This window comes from Anas platyrhynchos, chromosome 2, assembly GCF_047663525.1.
Source record: "Anas platyrhynchos isolate ZD024472 breed Pekin duck chromosome 2, IASCAAS_PekinDuck_T2T, whole genome shotgun sequence".
NCBI classification, from domain to species: domain Eukaryota; kingdom Metazoa; phylum Chordata; class Aves; order Anseriformes; family Anatidae; genus Anas; species Anas platyrhynchos.
Window position 1 is genome coordinate 21698703 of NC_092588.1, and position 15862 is coordinate 21714564.

Genomic DNA, 15862 nt, shown 5'->3' on the forward strand with positions numbered 1-15862 from the left:
CGCATCCCGGGGCTGTATAAACGGCACTGCCCGGTCACAGGAGCTCAGGGTTCAGCCCACGGGAGGAAAGCACAAGCTGAACCACAAATTCAGCTTATAATTGCCCAGATATTCTGCTTCGAGTGTCTGGGGGAACTTGATCACAGCACACAAATGGGAATTGTTGGGAGAAACAGAGCAATGCGAGGCTCAAGGTGGTTTCAAAGGCACGGGACTCCGGTGTTTTCCCTAGTTTGTAATGCAGGTTCAAGGCCAGAGCAGCCTGCCAAAATTCCCCCAGAAAAAGGCAGTTTCCTGAGCAAAGGGCAGTGAGGACAAGGCAGCAGCCCCTTGTGTGGTGAGGAGGCCTGGCTGGTGGCAGCGCGCTTTGGGGGCTGGACACTGGTTCATGGAGGACGCGTGCCTTGAAATCCTTTCAGGCCCAGCTGGGCCGAGCACTCCAATTTCAGCGACCTTGCCTTAACCAGAAGGATATTCAGCATGTGTGAAGCCTGATTGCAAGCCTGGCATCCTAATTTAGCAGAAACATCTGACTTTTCCCTCAAAACTCAGAAGAGAGCCAGGGGCAGAGCCACCTCGGGGCTCCTCAGGAGGCCTGGCAGCACTGAATATTGCTGTCTTGGGGACGAGGGGCCGGGGCTGGGTTGCTCCTGCCACAGGAAAGGGGAAGGAAGGGCAGCACTGCGACGGAAAACCAGGCTTGTTGCTTGCTGCTGCCTCTGCCGCTGAGATAGGAAGGGTGAAGACAGAAGTACTGGTGCGGGATGGGGCCCTGGGGCCCTCCCTTCACCCCACACAGCAGCTGCTGCCGGGCTATCAGCACGCCTCCGCCAGCTCCTGCCATGGCAGGACCCACAAACGTTGCTGCAGCTGCTTGTTGGCCTGCCTGGCTTGGCTAAAGGAGACATCTTCTTCTTCCCAGTGGTGGGATCCCATGGTGTTCATCCCCAGAACAGGGGAATCTGTGGGTAAAGCAGGGAAGAAAGCGAGACAGCAGAGAGGGGAGTTACTGACACGGGATTGCAGCTGCTGTGGTTTGGGACTGGAGCATGGCAGTGGTACCCTGACTTGTTGTAACACAAGGGGTGGTTGAACACATGAATTAAATTAAGTTAATTCAATTAAATCACATATGAATTAAATGCATTGTGTTTCCATTCTCTGTTTTCTAGCTGCTCTGCCCTGTGTAAGGCATTGAACTGTTGGTTGTTCTTTTTTTTTTTCTTTTACCCATCTCTTTTTTGGAAGAGTAAGGTAGAAATTAAGGGTCTCAGACACCTCTGAAAGCCTATATAGCCTCAATTGTGGAAAAATGGCTCCTTTTCACAAAGATGTTTTCTAATAAGAAGGTGGTTTGTGAGCACTAAGCACCTGACATTCTTTGATGATATACCACGGCTCTGCCACAGCCACTTCGGGAAGCAATAGAAGGGGAAACTGCTGTTAGAGAAAAGCCAGCGTAGATCTATCATGAAATAAAAGGCCTACAATTTCACCAACATTAGTCCTCCCAGACTGGGAAACTGAGGAGAGGACAATTATTTTTTTCAGACAATATTGACATTTCCAAAAGCAGGACATTGTTGGGTGATAAGGCTGACTTGCAGCAATAGGTGCACACAAACACCCATTTGCTCCTCGCAGGAGTGTCAGAGGCTCATTTCTAAATCGGGCACTCGCACCTGCATGTGTAATATTCCAAACATAGTAGGCACTTCTGACTGTTTTCCTATATCTGATTTTAAAAATCTGTTTCTCGCAAGCTTGAGCTCATTGCTTCCCAAATATCTTCTTCAGTCCAGGTTTGCTTGTGATGTTCATCCAGGACTTCTGCAGGATCGGTTCCGCTGTTATGTTTTCTGATGTTATTTGTTTTAATTGTTCCATAACAATTTTTCTGCCCTCCCTTTCATTTCTATCTGACCCCCCAGGAAACCTCTATAATCCTGATATGCTGTTTTCATACTTTCTCCAACAATCTCTTTGAAGAGACCGGACAAGCTCGGCCATCCCCGAAGTGATGTAAAACATTTCCCCAGTGTGGACATAACGTGTGCCAGGAAATTCCTGACTGAGTTTGAGCATTTCCATGCTGCATTCATGCATGTCAGCAGCCGTCACAGGGGCAGCCTGTCCTCGCTGGAGACTGCTCATTCCCAGAGAGGTTATTTTGCACCTGTAGGTCACCACATCTGCCTCTGCCAGTTCCAGCGAAGGGCTCTCCGCCCCTCCGATGAAAACAGCCACCCCCAGCTATCACCTGCCGAAAGCCCATCATGACAGATCATCTCCAGCAGCCCACGAGACAATCAATGCAGATAGCTGCTCTTGGTTTATTTTTTAAGGCTAAATACAGCCCAGATGCCTCTTTTCAACGAATGTCATTCTTTTTTTCTTTATTTTGGTATCTAGAGCAAGTTCTGATCACCGAGCGAGGCCAAAGCAAAGAGGCTCTAAGCAGAGAGGCACAGAAATAGGATCCTCTCCCATGACAATTTTTGGATTTCCAGCAGAGCTGCTCTCCGGTTGTTACAGCAGCCTTTACACAATCGCTGCTCCTCTGCTCCACCCTCTAGGGAGATCTCAGCCACCTGAGCTCAGCACCCTGCCTCCCTCAAGCATAAAGGCTGCACGCAGAGCAAAGGAAGGGCTGGTGCTTTGCTGTGGGGACGGGGGGGAACCCAACAGAGCCCCCTCTTGGGTCAGCAGCCCTCCTCCTTCCCTCCTGAAGAAGAACCGGGGTCCTCTTCTTTCCAGCTTCTGCTGGTGGGAACAAGGATTTGTTCTCTTATCTCTGCGAGAGCCTTCAAGCACAGAAGTTAAAACCAGGCTTATCCTCTCTTCTCTTTACATAAAAGCTCCCACTCAAAGCAGGCATGTTCTGAAATCTATTATCTTCTATATTGTTCATAGTGGGTCTAATTTTTCCCACGTTGCTCAAAGCTCTATCCTCAGGTGACTGTTCCCGGAGCTTTTGCAGCTCTGCTTTACCTTTCAAATAAGATTTATCCATTAAAAAAACAATTCCACTGCTTTTTGCAGCTATCATTTTGTCACATATGGATTTATTCAATAAATGCTTTTAATAGCAACATTTCTAGGCTTTGTTTGTCAAGGGCTGCCAGGCTTTTACAAGCCAGGGTTGGCACAGACACTGAATTGCCTCTTTGTACCCAGGAGAGCTCCCCGCTGGTCGTGACAGAGGTCCTGCACACACAACTAAATGAAAGGAAATTAAAAATATGAGTATCTACATAATTCACAGCCAGTAAATTGTGGCGTGTATCAGGCTTCCAGCAACTTCTGGACCTCAGCAAAGCTTCTCATAACAGCCGAGATGTGGGGTTTTAATTGGCAATTTCAAGACCCACCCAAAGACCTAAAAGCCTGGCTTCAACATGCGTACCCGGGGAGAGAACTACACAAAGAGCATCAGCAAGAGCAAATCCAGCCCGTCCAAGGGCACTGGGAAACAACAGCTGACAGGCCAGAAGGGAGAGGTCAAGCCCAGTATGCCAAAAATTTGTCATTCCTGGGTCAGCCTGGAGTTAAGCAGCCTTGCTCCTGTCCATCCGCTGCCTGCTGTGGAGCAGAGGCTCCAGCATTTGTGTCTCAGCATGTGGGGCACCCATCCGTGCAGGACTTCACGTGCGTCTCCCAAAGAACTGTAAAAGAAGGTGGTGGCTGTAAAAGAGAGAGCCTTTTATCCTCTTTCCCCAATCCCTTGCTTTTTCTGCGTTCTTCAGATGTCTGTTGCTAAATCCTTGGCCCAAATTCTCCTCCTTGAAAGTGGTGCAGCACTAAGTTTTGCTACAGCAAAATTGAAAGAGAAAAGAGAACACGTTGCCTCATGCTCTTTGTGAGTTGTTTTCCAACAGCTACCAACTCCTTTTGGTGCCTCTTTGGCTTTCCTTCAATGAAATGTTCAATACATCCGGACATTAAGAGGACCTCTTTTTGCTCATCGTCCTCCATCCTCTCCACAGTCACCCGCAGCCCCACAAGGACTTATTAATTAAATTCTCTCAGTACCCTGTTATCTCTCTCTGACTCTCTCTCTTCTGTGCTGCAGCTTGTGTACATTGTCGAGAGAAACCAGAGCGAGCAAAGAACCAAATAAAAAGATCCCTCCAGGAATGCAGCGTTCGATTATACAAAGAAAACCCACAGTTTGGATTGCTCATCCTTATTTCCCAGAGGAAGCCTCGGATGTCTTTGTTCTTTGGCTTTTTTAGAGAATTCCTTTTTTATTTTTATTTTTTTTCTGGTAAAGTCCTTCTACCTGTGAACTGCAAGCCAGGCTTTTGGTCACATTCACCTGCTGTTCCATCAGCAGTTGTCACACATCACCCTCCCCACGCTCTGCCTCCAACCAACAGCTCCAGGGCATTTTGCAGCGCTCCCTCCCCGGGGCTTTGTGCCCGGCTCCACCAACTTAGGGTTTTTTTTTTGGGGGGGGAAGCCTGGCTTCACACAAACAACACGGCTTTTCTCACAAATGACAAAGTGTCATAAATGTATTGCTGCTGATAAAAAGTGGTGATGAGGTCCCTGGAGAGGCCAGGAGAGGAATGAGCGTGGGGCCCAAGGTCCCCTCTCATCTCCCGAAGTGCCGTACCTGTTTTATGGACAAAGAACACCTTTGGCTCCCGGAGTTGTCCACCAAAGCCAGATTCTTCAGGGCTAAAGTTACAGTAAATTACTAACCACGTAACTCTTAAAATCAAAAATAAAATACAGCTACATGTATAATGCACCGAGCATTTAAAGCGGCGAGTCCCCTGCCCCCTCGAGGCCCATACATTTCCATCGTTCACCTGCACACATACACACGTTTTGAAATACACAGTAGTTTGCTCTTGTCTAAACATACAGCTGGATAACGGAGGGAGAAAATCCACCTACCCCCTCACGCTTTATGCTGGGAACCTGATATTACCTCGAGCTCGCTGTCTTCCCAGCTGGCTGGGTATTGGATTGTTTATGTTGGACCTCCTCCAGGATTAGCAGCAGCATCTGCACAGTTTTCAACATCTCATCGTGCTAAATCGCTTTGTTTTGAGATCTGATTGCGCCCGATCTCCATTATTTTAATTGTTTAATGTATTATAATTAGGGGGTAATTAGATCTAGCAGATCCCACTTCAGCCCTGCGGATCCACACCCGTCTGCAGGCTGCAGGAAGCACAAGACAAAAGGGTCGATCCCACGCTGACTTTTCAGCCCAGAGATCAGTGCTAATTTTTGCCACCGACTGTGAACAAAGTTTCCTATCTTCTCTTCCCCATCACCTTAACCCAGTGGAAAGAGCATTCACCCAGGACATGGGGGACCCAGATTCAATTCAATCCATCCTAAAGAAGATAAACCCATTGCTTCAGGGAACACACTCTTACTACCAGGAAACCTTTAGCTCCTGCTGAAATGTCATATTTGTGCCAAAATGGACAGCAGAGCATTGATCCTGAGCTGCTGGGCAGGGCTGCAACGGAGAGCCAGGAGCCCTGGTTCTGCTGCTGTGCCTTGTCCAGTGATCGCTGCTGGGTGAAATAAATAAGCTCAGTTACCTTTCGGAGGAGGATCAGCACTGCAGCCAGCTAAAGGTGCGAGGCTGCTCACTTGACTTGGAGGAACGTGTGCCCAAAGGAAGATGCTGCAGGGGCAGTGCTGGAGGAGCACAGGCAAGATGCCCCGAGCACAGGCGAAATGGGTGGGCTGCAGAACAAGCACCCACCAGCCCTGAGTTTCTCCTGAGCTTCTGCAGCGTCAGTGCTTCTGTTTCAGCCTGCTCTGAAAACGTTTCAGAGATGAATTGAAGGCTCTCCCTTCAAAAAGCAAAAAAAAAGGGGGATCTTCCATAGGAAGCTCGGTAAAAAACAAGCAGAGAAAAAAAAAAGATTTCTAGCGAGCATGGAGATAGAATTTAAATTTTAAGGCTCTGGAAGGGAAAAAAAAAAAAAAAAAAAAAAAAAAAAAAAAAAAAAAAAAAAAAAAAAAAGTGCCTTCTTTATTTTTAAATCCCTTTGAACATTTACAGATCTACAAACATAGTCGGTTAGAACAACTGCAATCAAAACAATACACAGCATCTGCTTGTAGCCTAATTTGGGGATTCTTTTCGACTCCCCAGACATAACGCTGGCTCATTTTTTTTAGGTAGAGAAACGTTTTTATTTCGGTATTTTTTTTTCTCTGAAGAAAAGGTAGTTCGAAAATAACGTGTGGGATGGATTCATAAATTCATAACTGGTTTGCAGGGCTGCTAGAAATGAAAAATAGCAATAATAATTTGAGAAATCGCAGCGTTTGGGCCAGCAATCCTTACATCCGAGCTGGTCCTGAGGGCTGAGCACCATTCCTCTGCTGCCTGGCTCTTTGTTAGTGCTGTCAGCAGAGCTGCTGAGCATTTCTGACTCAGGTGGGCAGAGCGCTTCACACCCCAGTAGCCATGACCACAGACTGGGAGGGACCCGGCGGCAGCTATTGTTGCCAGGGGAGAATTTGTCAGAGCAAGAAGCTCGCTGGGGAGTGCTGGGGAAGGGAGGAGCAGGCCAAAATCACCGGCAAGGCTGCTCTGTGGGAGGAAGATCATGATGGGGAGGGGGGATTTTTTGGTGTGGCATAGACAAGGGGTGCTTTAGTGCTCTGAAAATCCGGAGGAAAGCCTGGCAGAGCTCTCTGAACGTCCCCCTTGAGCTGCTGTGTCTTACCTAGGTGGAGAGGTGATATGCTGGAGATGTGAATTGCTCTGTGAATGTAGGAGTGGTGCCAGGCACTGCAGAACAAACTCCCAAATCTCCCTGGGAGTGGCACGCTGCACAAGTGCCAGTAAAGGCTTCCCAGTTGACAGCTGAGGTAAGGGTATGACAGCCTGGCTTCTACCTGAGAATCAGAAGGAAAAGCCTTCCCTGAGTCATCCCTGCCTGTTTCAGGGGCAGGCCTGGGATTGCACATCAAGGACACATGCACAATAGCTTGAAACTTCCAGCAGAAAGCAAACCCTTAACCAGGTTTGCTTCATCACCTACTTACTATCTGTAGAGATACAGATGGAAATGGAGAAAATAAGTGGTCTGGAGAGCTCCTTGTTTGGTGCTGAGTAGCTGTAGCACACACGGCACTGACCTGTGGATTTAAGCGTGCTCCATGATGCTTCAAGATCCTCTTGCCTGAACATCAGCCGTAGCTCTTCCAAATCTCCACCTTGTCTTGTGATCTGCTTGTTAATCCCCCTGTGTGCCTCTTCTTTCCAGCAGTTGCAGGATGCAGCACAGATCTTTCCATTCTTTAAGACCATCTATGGCTTTCACCTGTAGTTGTGCTTTTTACTGCTTCTCTTTATTCAGCCAAATTCTGAACATAGAAATGCTTCAGACTTCTCTTCTTAATATCCTTGATGTTTGTTTTCACAGCAGGTGGAACATTTTTTACACTAGGTTTTCGTGGTTTAGACTTTTTTTTTTTCCACCAACTCTTGTCCCTCCACCTATGCAAATGTATAAACCCAACTTTTCCTCAAAACACCCAACCTCTGATTTTGAGTTTTTATTTGGCATTGGTAAGGACCTCAGTCCATGGCCTAACAAATCTTCCTTGTACACTGTTGTCTCTCTACAGCTTTTTACATTTGCAGGCATGAGCCATAACCAGCTATGGTGATATTTTTCTTGTGAGAGAAGAACGAGAGCTGATCAACACACCTGTTGGTGAAGTCCAGAGGCATTCACAGCATTCAGAAGTTTGTGTACTGCTGTTACTGCTGCCTGCATGCTGCCTATCCTATCACAGAGATCATTTGTTTTCAGCCTAGTTGCACTCTTAATTAACCTAGCCAGAAGCCTATTAGAAGGGCTGAAAACAAGTTTGAAAAAATAAATGTTTAACTGAGAAGTGAGACATTAACTATTTGGGAGATAATCACATCCATAAACTTGTTAGTCTCCTTCAGCAGTTTAACTTTCTTCTCATACAAAACTCATTTTCAAGTAATAAATAAATTAAAAGAAAGAGAGAGAGAGAGAGAGAGAATCCAGAAGTTAGGAGGAAAAAGAGTAGCTGCCCTGTGAGACCTCAGGCCTGGAATTTTTTCCTCAAAAATTTCTCCGCAAGGCTTAGGTTTCAAAGTCTGTGCTAGGTAAATGATGAGAAAGATTGGCTTGGTAACTCTGGCCATGGCCTGCAAGCGACAGGGTGGGATCTCGGTCCCTTCTTCAGCCTGGGATTTTCTGTATGGCCGTAGGCAAATGACGCAGGTATTTGCCTGAGAGCTTTGTCCCTACAAAACCTTATCCTGCAGGACTGGGTGTAGATGTCAATTTGCTGCTGACCTTTAAACGACTGTAAAACTGTAACTTGGTCATACTGCAAGCACTCCCACTACTTTTATACTTCCTGAGGCTTATCTATTATGCAAAACCAGACAGGTTTCACAAGCTGGGACACTGCACAGAAGAGCAGCTTTTATCACAGCGCAGTGCTATGTGTGTATGTGTTCTTTGTTTTGACACAGCACGGTTGGGTCATCCTGTGCAGACAACTGACCGGAGAAGATCTAGAAAAACTTTCTCTTCTAGATAAGGTACCCATCCTGAGGTAGAACCTGAGAGAAAAGACAAAAAGGAGGCAAGTAATGTGTTTCTCTGGTTTCTCCACATCATAACAGTCTGGCTGAAGTTTTTGGATGAAGAAAGAGCCAGTAACTGGCTCCCAACAGGGTACCTCTGAGACCTCATTACTAAATCAGACAAAATTTGTACGCCTGTTAAGTTACATGGACTGATACTGAGCAGGGGGAATGCAAAGATAGTAACAGACTCCCAAAATTCTGGGAGGAAAGCAGGTGATCAGGGTGGAAAGAAGGAAGAAGAGGCAGGACAAGAGAGTTGAGTTGCTCTGCAAGAAATAAAACAAGTGAAGTGGGCTTTGATTGATTGTTCTCACAGTCTTGTGTTGTCTCCTAAAGTCTCCTTTGCCCTAATAACCTCAGGTTATCTTCCGAAACCCACCCTCCATGTAGGGCACATGCTATGCTCAATCAAAATCTTTGAGCACGCTGTGGCTGGCTGGCTGCTCTCAACTGCTATAAAAGGCTGGCTTCCACCTGCCTTCTCCATAGTGCAGGCGTTTAATTATGCTCCTTGTCCTCTGTACAGCTGCAGTTTCTCACAAACCTTATTTATCTTGAGATTTCATCTTTCAAATTCGGTTGAAATTGGGTCCCGAAGTTTTTTAAGGGGAATTGCTGAATGTACAGAGAGATAAACAACACAATCCTATAAACTTCGTTTCAAAGGCAAGCAGGATAAAAAAAAAAAAATGCCGGTTTTTAATTTCTGATCCTGTTCGTGCCAAATGTTGTCTAACATTTCAGCAGCAATCTGTGGCCCTGAGAGCCTCTTTCAATATCCTATCAAGAATATAAAATAAATTGTGATAAATGTAGTCAGTATAAAACAAAATGAGTGGAAATTGGTTGCTGGGATTCAAAACTGAAGTTGACAGGCAGTTGAGAGGAAACTTGCAAGAAAATGCTTATTTTGTGTATTTCTTTGGGGCTTAGCAGCCTGGAGCTGTCAAGATGGTTTTGCACATGCTCGGCAGCAAAAACAAGGGAATGAAGAGATTTTACCAGTGGAAAATGCAAGATCCTACAGCACTAAGCAAACCATCGGGGTTAAAAATGCTATTAATGCCTGTAACTTGAATGAATTTGCTTAAATACTTATTTCAGGGCCCAAGTTTCCCTTGTAAAACTACATTTTGAATTTCCTTAGTAGCTTGTTAGTTTCACCAAAGGTTTGTGAAAAATCTTAATAAAATATTTTAGTAAATTCTCCTTTATCCATACTTCTATTTAACCATTCAGGTAACAGTGAGAGTTTATGGAGATGGACTTTTCTACTCTAGAAATTGCTAAGTTGCTAAGTTGCTAAGACCACCTCAGAAAATGATCTTTACATCGTTCCATTTTATAGTATAATGATAAACAAATACACAATTCACTGTATTAGTAATTCCTTGGATTGCCTTTTAAAAATATAGGTTCAACAAATTACCTGCTGATCGTGTTTTTAGTGAGAGTTCTCATCTATTATACACTAGCTATGCTACTTCGTTTTTGAGTCCCTTTAGAAGTCCTCAGGCCATATGAAACTGGCAACTTACATGTTTACGAACAGCGAGCACACCTTAGCATTTTTCCTGATGCCTTCAACTGTAGCAGCCGTTGTATATTTCTAAAGAATGCAAACACAGTAAATAATTTATCGTTTAAAAAATATCAGACAAATTAATTCAGAATAAATGCATACAAGGCAAGGAGGCCTGAAATTTAGTGACAGAACAGATATGAAACAAGACATTACAGAACCTTTTTCCTGACAATCAACGTTGAAATAACATTAGCTCGTAAGCTCAAATAAATAAAAAATAAGTCCAAAAATAAATCAAAGTAAGTATAATAGAATGATGTTAGTCTCAAGTCTGCTTCAAGACATCCTGTCTCTTCTGGTAACACTTTTTATGTATTATCTCACTCTCTCAAGAACAGTTACACATAAAGGAAATGAACACAAGCTAAGGAGAGTTCCAAGTTCCCAAATCCCCGTGGCTATTGTTTGCAAAAAGAAAAGAACTGTTTTCAGCTATAGACCAACCGAATTACTCAGGATTTAGTAATTCAGGGTGTAATTTAGGGCTGTGTAGAGTACCAGGATAAGACCAATGCATGGTGATTTTATCAGCACGGTATTAACTTCACTCCAACTCATACCTTCAGCCCCAGAGGACCCAAGTTCAGCCAGTGATCTCAGCTGACAGTGGCCTCATCCATCTTGTCTCCTGTAGGGAGAAACTGAGAAGAAAACATATCTGATCCACTCATTCAATACGTCTTTGGAAGACACAAATACCTCAGCATTTGGGCAATCGGTTAAAAATGAGAATATAATAAAATCACAAGACATAAACCATATATATTCCACTCGCAGGCCTCTGTCTAGCCAAGTGTCTTTAAACACTCACGTTAAGTCTCCTTGTGCTGATGGTTGGGGATATTTCATTTGATTTCTTCACAGTTCTGATAACTGCAGCAGCATCCCTAAAACGCTCCTTAGCTGCTTCTCAAAATAGTCTGATTAATCAATCTTATTCGAGTGCTGAACTTCATTCTTCCGCATAGCTTTTCAGTTTGCATTTAATTTTGCAAAATCAAATCAGGTACAACACAGAAATAGGATGAATTTTCCATGGGAAAGTAAATACACCCAAAGTCATGGCAAGTTGCCTGCTCTGAAAATGAGCTTTCAGCAGTTCAAGAATTTGCTCATTTTCTCCTCAGTATGTAGGTGCTCAAATGTCGCACACGCATTCAAACACTAAAAGGAAAGGAATCAAATGAGATCCATCCATGGAGCTACATTTTATGCACAACATCCAGACCTCTCAAACTAACTCACAGCTAACTCAGTACTGAAATTTGTCGCGGCCCTTTAAATACAGCCAGGTTCTGGTGTTCTCTGCCATGTCATACACTAAATGTCAGAAATAAAAGTTTTTTAGATTAAATGCAGCTTCTAGTGACCTCTGTGCAAACTTGCGGGCTTTCATACCTTGCTGGAACTTTTTCTAAACAAGGAAGAACTGCATTTAGCTTCCTTTCTCAGAAAGGTCAGTAGGAAGTAAAGAACAGCGTCAATTTATCTTTGTCATTTGGCGACAAGTTCTGTGAAGGAAGTTGCCATTTCACATCGCTTTTATTTTCAGAACCAAGGAACATGCTAACTCATAATCTACCTGCTCTATGCCATTTATTTGGTGGTGTTCTGACATCCTTCTTGGGTACACATCACTTTTGTGACAAAATGTTTACTAATGTTAAAAAAATCTACATTTTATTTTTGTGAAAATGATGTTTGCATTTTCCTGACAGCAGAATCTCAGGAATCATCCTTCAGGACACTTGCAACCAGGCACTAACTCCCTAATATATGCATTTAAACCAGTCCATATCCAAAATCACTTGAGAATTTAACTCCTGTGTACCCGCTTACTGAAGCAGGACTCACTCTGATTCTTTAGCTAGATGTGTTATTTTTAATAAAAATGGACTATGGATGGAAAGGTGAGGAGTTTGGAGAAGGTTCTCAACACATCTCCAGGAAACGGAGGGAAAGGGCATTTAAGACCCAGCAGCTCTAACTGCTTTCCATTCAGTGGCAGAAAATAGCAGTCCTATCCACAATTTATATTTTTTATCACTGGCACCTGACATGGAGTCAGAATCTGACTCATGTTAGACCACTGGGAAAAAAATAAAAATAAAAAAATAAAAAAAAAAAAAAGGAACAAAATGGAAAGTCTCAAATGCATCCTTCCTTCAGTAAAGTCTCTGCTTGATCAATCTACAAGAATGTCCTGAGAACAAAGTGTGTTAGCTGACTCAAGACCTCAATCAGACTACACAAGAGAGGAAATATCTCATCCACTAATGCTATCAGCAAAGCTTGAAGTTTGACTTTTAAATCACAGGTTGTGGCCAAGGAAAGACATGAAGGCAGCTATGACGGATTCCTTTAAATTTTGATGAAAGTTTTACTCCAGAAAGGTGGTGATCCTCTGAAGATCTTGCCTTTGCTAAGTGGGGGCAAGGAGCTCAAAGCCCTACAGAAGCTCAAAAAGACTATGTAAGGATACATAGTCCTATATACAACATAATAACCTGAGAATTGGTGCAGAAAAGTGTGAAACAAATTCACAACAGCTAGGGTTTTGAGCAAGCAGCTTTCAGAAAAGTGGCTCCTGATGGCTGGACACCACAGGACAGAGCTGCCATCTCTTCTTTCTCCCCCCATAGGCCATAGATTTGCCGAATCATCTCCTGGTCTCCTGAGAAATGCCCTTTGCTAGGCTGCCTTTCCTCATTTTCCTGTTCCCAGGAAAAAATAAGGCAATCAGAACATGTCCATTTTCTAGCAGCAGCAGCAGCCGCCTCCTGGTTAGCTCCAGGATCGAGCAATGCTCTGCCTCCCAGTTCCGGACAGCAGTCACCGACCTTTAAGAGCTATTCCTACTGACTTCCTGGACTGCTTTCCCTAGGCTGTGTGAGGATAACCTCCCCCAAAATTCCTGCTGTCCTCTTCCAGCAAGCGGATAACCCTCCCTTAACCACCCGTCCTCTTTCAGCCGGGTATGGTTAAGCATAGGGGAGAATAACTAGCACTTACAGGAGAAACGATGAGAGGGAAGTAGAAAGAACTAAATGCTGTGCTTGAGGGAGAATAAAAGACATCTGGGGCCCTTTTCATTTCCCACTCTGTTTCTTCCTCTCTCAAGAAGCAAGTGAAGTGAGAAGCGCTGTAAATAAACACACATAGATATACTTTTATATGCTAATGTGTCTAACTCCACAAATGAGTTTTTGCTCCTAGCTGTTGACAAGTATGCCTGACAGTCTGAGATAGTGAAAGTGCAAGTCATCGAACAAAAAGCCGTGTGGAAAGCAGCACAGAAAATGCATTTGAAGGAAAGGGAAACTGCTTAAAGCCTATCTTTTTAAGAGGCCGAGCTCCTTGGTCAAAACTGCAGCAAGCAAGACAAAATATAACATTCCACGCTGGGGGAAAAGTGCAGGAAATGTAAGAATAGAAGACAGCAGGAGAGTATCTGTTCAGGAGACGGCATATGCAAAGGTGAGTAATGTCTAATTCCTTGGATCTGTTTCAAATGGCAGCGTTCGTAAAATCCAGAGAAGTGGAAACGGTGTTTGGCAAAAATAGCTTACTTAAAGGAGAACGAGTGCAGCGTCTATTGACATATGGGGCTGCTAGCAAACAAAAACTATGGTTAGTGGCAATTAGGGCTGCTGCAGGAGACGTTCCATTCACTCCAAAAACAGAAATAATGGAAAGAAGTGAATGGAAAGGCTGATGTTTTCCTTCCACAAACCTATTTACACTACCTACCGTACTGCAGCCTACTTCGCAAGCCATTGCCCTGTGTTTCCTGGAGGTACCAAGAAGTGATACGATGCATACCTGTGCTTCAGCTGACACACACACACTCCAGCATGGATTTTTGTGCACTTGTAAGGCTGTAAGGATTATTCTGTTTTCTCGTATCAGTTCATTTTTCACCACGTTACCACAAAACATTCAAGTACCTCTGAAAATGTATAGTCTATATTTGGGTAGCTGCCATTTCAATGAGACTTTTCTACAAAATAAAGGTTTAAAGCTTATGTTAAAAATGAACTCTGTAACATAACTTGAAGCAAGTTGCAGCAAATGCTGTGCCATCATACCATCTGTGTTCAAGTACAGCTCTCGAGCTCTCCTCCTATAGCTTCCTAAAGTGGAAAATAATGATAAAAAAATAAAAAACAGATAAGACGAAGAAGCATTGTGTGTTGGAATCCATTATGAACCTGAGCCTTACCCTGCTTGTCACAATAAACAAACTCCTCTGTATCTGCCTCCTGCAACAAGGTGTCACTGGGGAAATAAAAAAGGAAGGTTATGTTCTTCATCAGGTTTAAATTAAGCAGCAGAGATCTTCTCACCTGACACAGCTAGCCAAGCCTGGCCAGCTTTGCTCAACCTGGTGTTGCCCACCAGCCTCCATGCTCTGCTAGCCTTGGCTCCTTCCTCAGGCATCCCAGCAATATTCCATGGGCAAGCGAGTGAAATTCTTATGGAAGGCACTAGAAATGTTAAGAAAGAAAAAAAAAAAGTTATATATATATATATATATATATATATATATATATATATTCCTCAGTGTTAAATCAATGTCTAGGATATCAGCAGCTGCTGGAGAAAACAAGGAGGAAAAGGCACATTATGACAAACCTCGACACACATCATAGGCCGTGAGCAAGGGTGGTGACAGAGCCATAAGCCAGTAGTACAGGTAAAATGTCACTGCTGAAAACGGAGCAGTTCTTTATATGATACAATTTTAAAGGTAGATGAAACAAAGCCCTGTTCTTAGGAAACCAATTTTGTCATGCGGAGCTTGAAATAGAGTCTTCCTGATATTCAGTCAAAACACGGGACAGTTGGTTGGAAGATTTGGAAATCAAATCCCCATTCTGGCCACTTTATCACGCTCCCAGTCTCTGTCCCCTTTGCCAAGGCAGGGAGAAGGGAAGACGAGGAGTGTGCCAGGCAGCTCCCCCAGAAGCGCCTGGAAAAGACAGAGACGTGCGGGAAAGGCTGCGAGGCACAACACGGGAGGCGGCGAGCTCGCAGGAGAACCTGCTCACGCTGTTTTCTCCGGTACTGTCCCAGCCTAGCCCTGACCAGTGACTTGCCAAGAGCACAAGCACACTCCCAACTTCCTCCTGCTTTCCGAGAAGCGAGTACCTCAGCCTTCCTATGCTCTTCCCACACGCTGCCCTACCAAGAGGTTTTTACGGCTCTACCCACATAAATACCCCTCCGTCCCGTGCTTTGGCTATTTCTGCACAAGCTGTTTTGAAGGATTCGCCCAGCAAGCGTGCGTGAGGCGAGCAGGAGCAGCTCGGAGCAGTGCTGCGGCTTGTTTTCCAGCCGCTGCTCCACCGCTGAGATACAGGAACCCGCCACGTGACCGCCGCGCGAGGTTTTTCTGTTGGATCCCGCATGGAAAAAGGAACAGGGTGGAGTGCTGGCTGCAATCTCCATAAATACGAGCGCCTGGAGCGAGTCCACGAGAGGGAATCTCCCTCTCCCAGCGGAGGTGCTCCTGCTCCGTGACACCACCAGCTTGCGGTACAAAGCCCGAGGAGAAAACCTCCCCAGCCCCTCTGCTGTCACCGGCCATGGGCAGGGGACACATTGGGGAGCTTTCTCCATCTTCCACCGCCTGCAGACCCCAAGCCTCA

General features: G+C 44.7%; 1 long non-coding RNA gene across 3 annotated transcripts; it reads right to left on the minus strand.

The window, feature by feature from the left end:
• Positions 1 to 1471: 1471 nt before the first annotated feature.
• Positions 1472 to 15783, minus strand: LOC110354028 (uncharacterized). Of its 3 annotated transcripts, XR_005263996.2 has the most exons (7): positions 15426 to 15783; positions 14558 to 14698; positions 10772 to 10852; positions 10165 to 10235; positions 7126 to 8599; positions 4619 to 6882; positions 1472 to 3665 (listed from the first exon to the last, which is right to left on the minus strand). It is a non-coding gene; the product is annotated as an uncharacterized lncRNA (long non-coding RNA). The 3 variants fall into 3 exon arrangements; XR_011807399.1 differs by having other exon boundaries at positions 7126 to 10235; positions 10772 to 10839; XR_011807398.1 differs by having other exon boundaries at positions 7126 to 10235.
• Between the last annotated feature and the right edge of the window lie 79 nt (positions 15784 to 15862).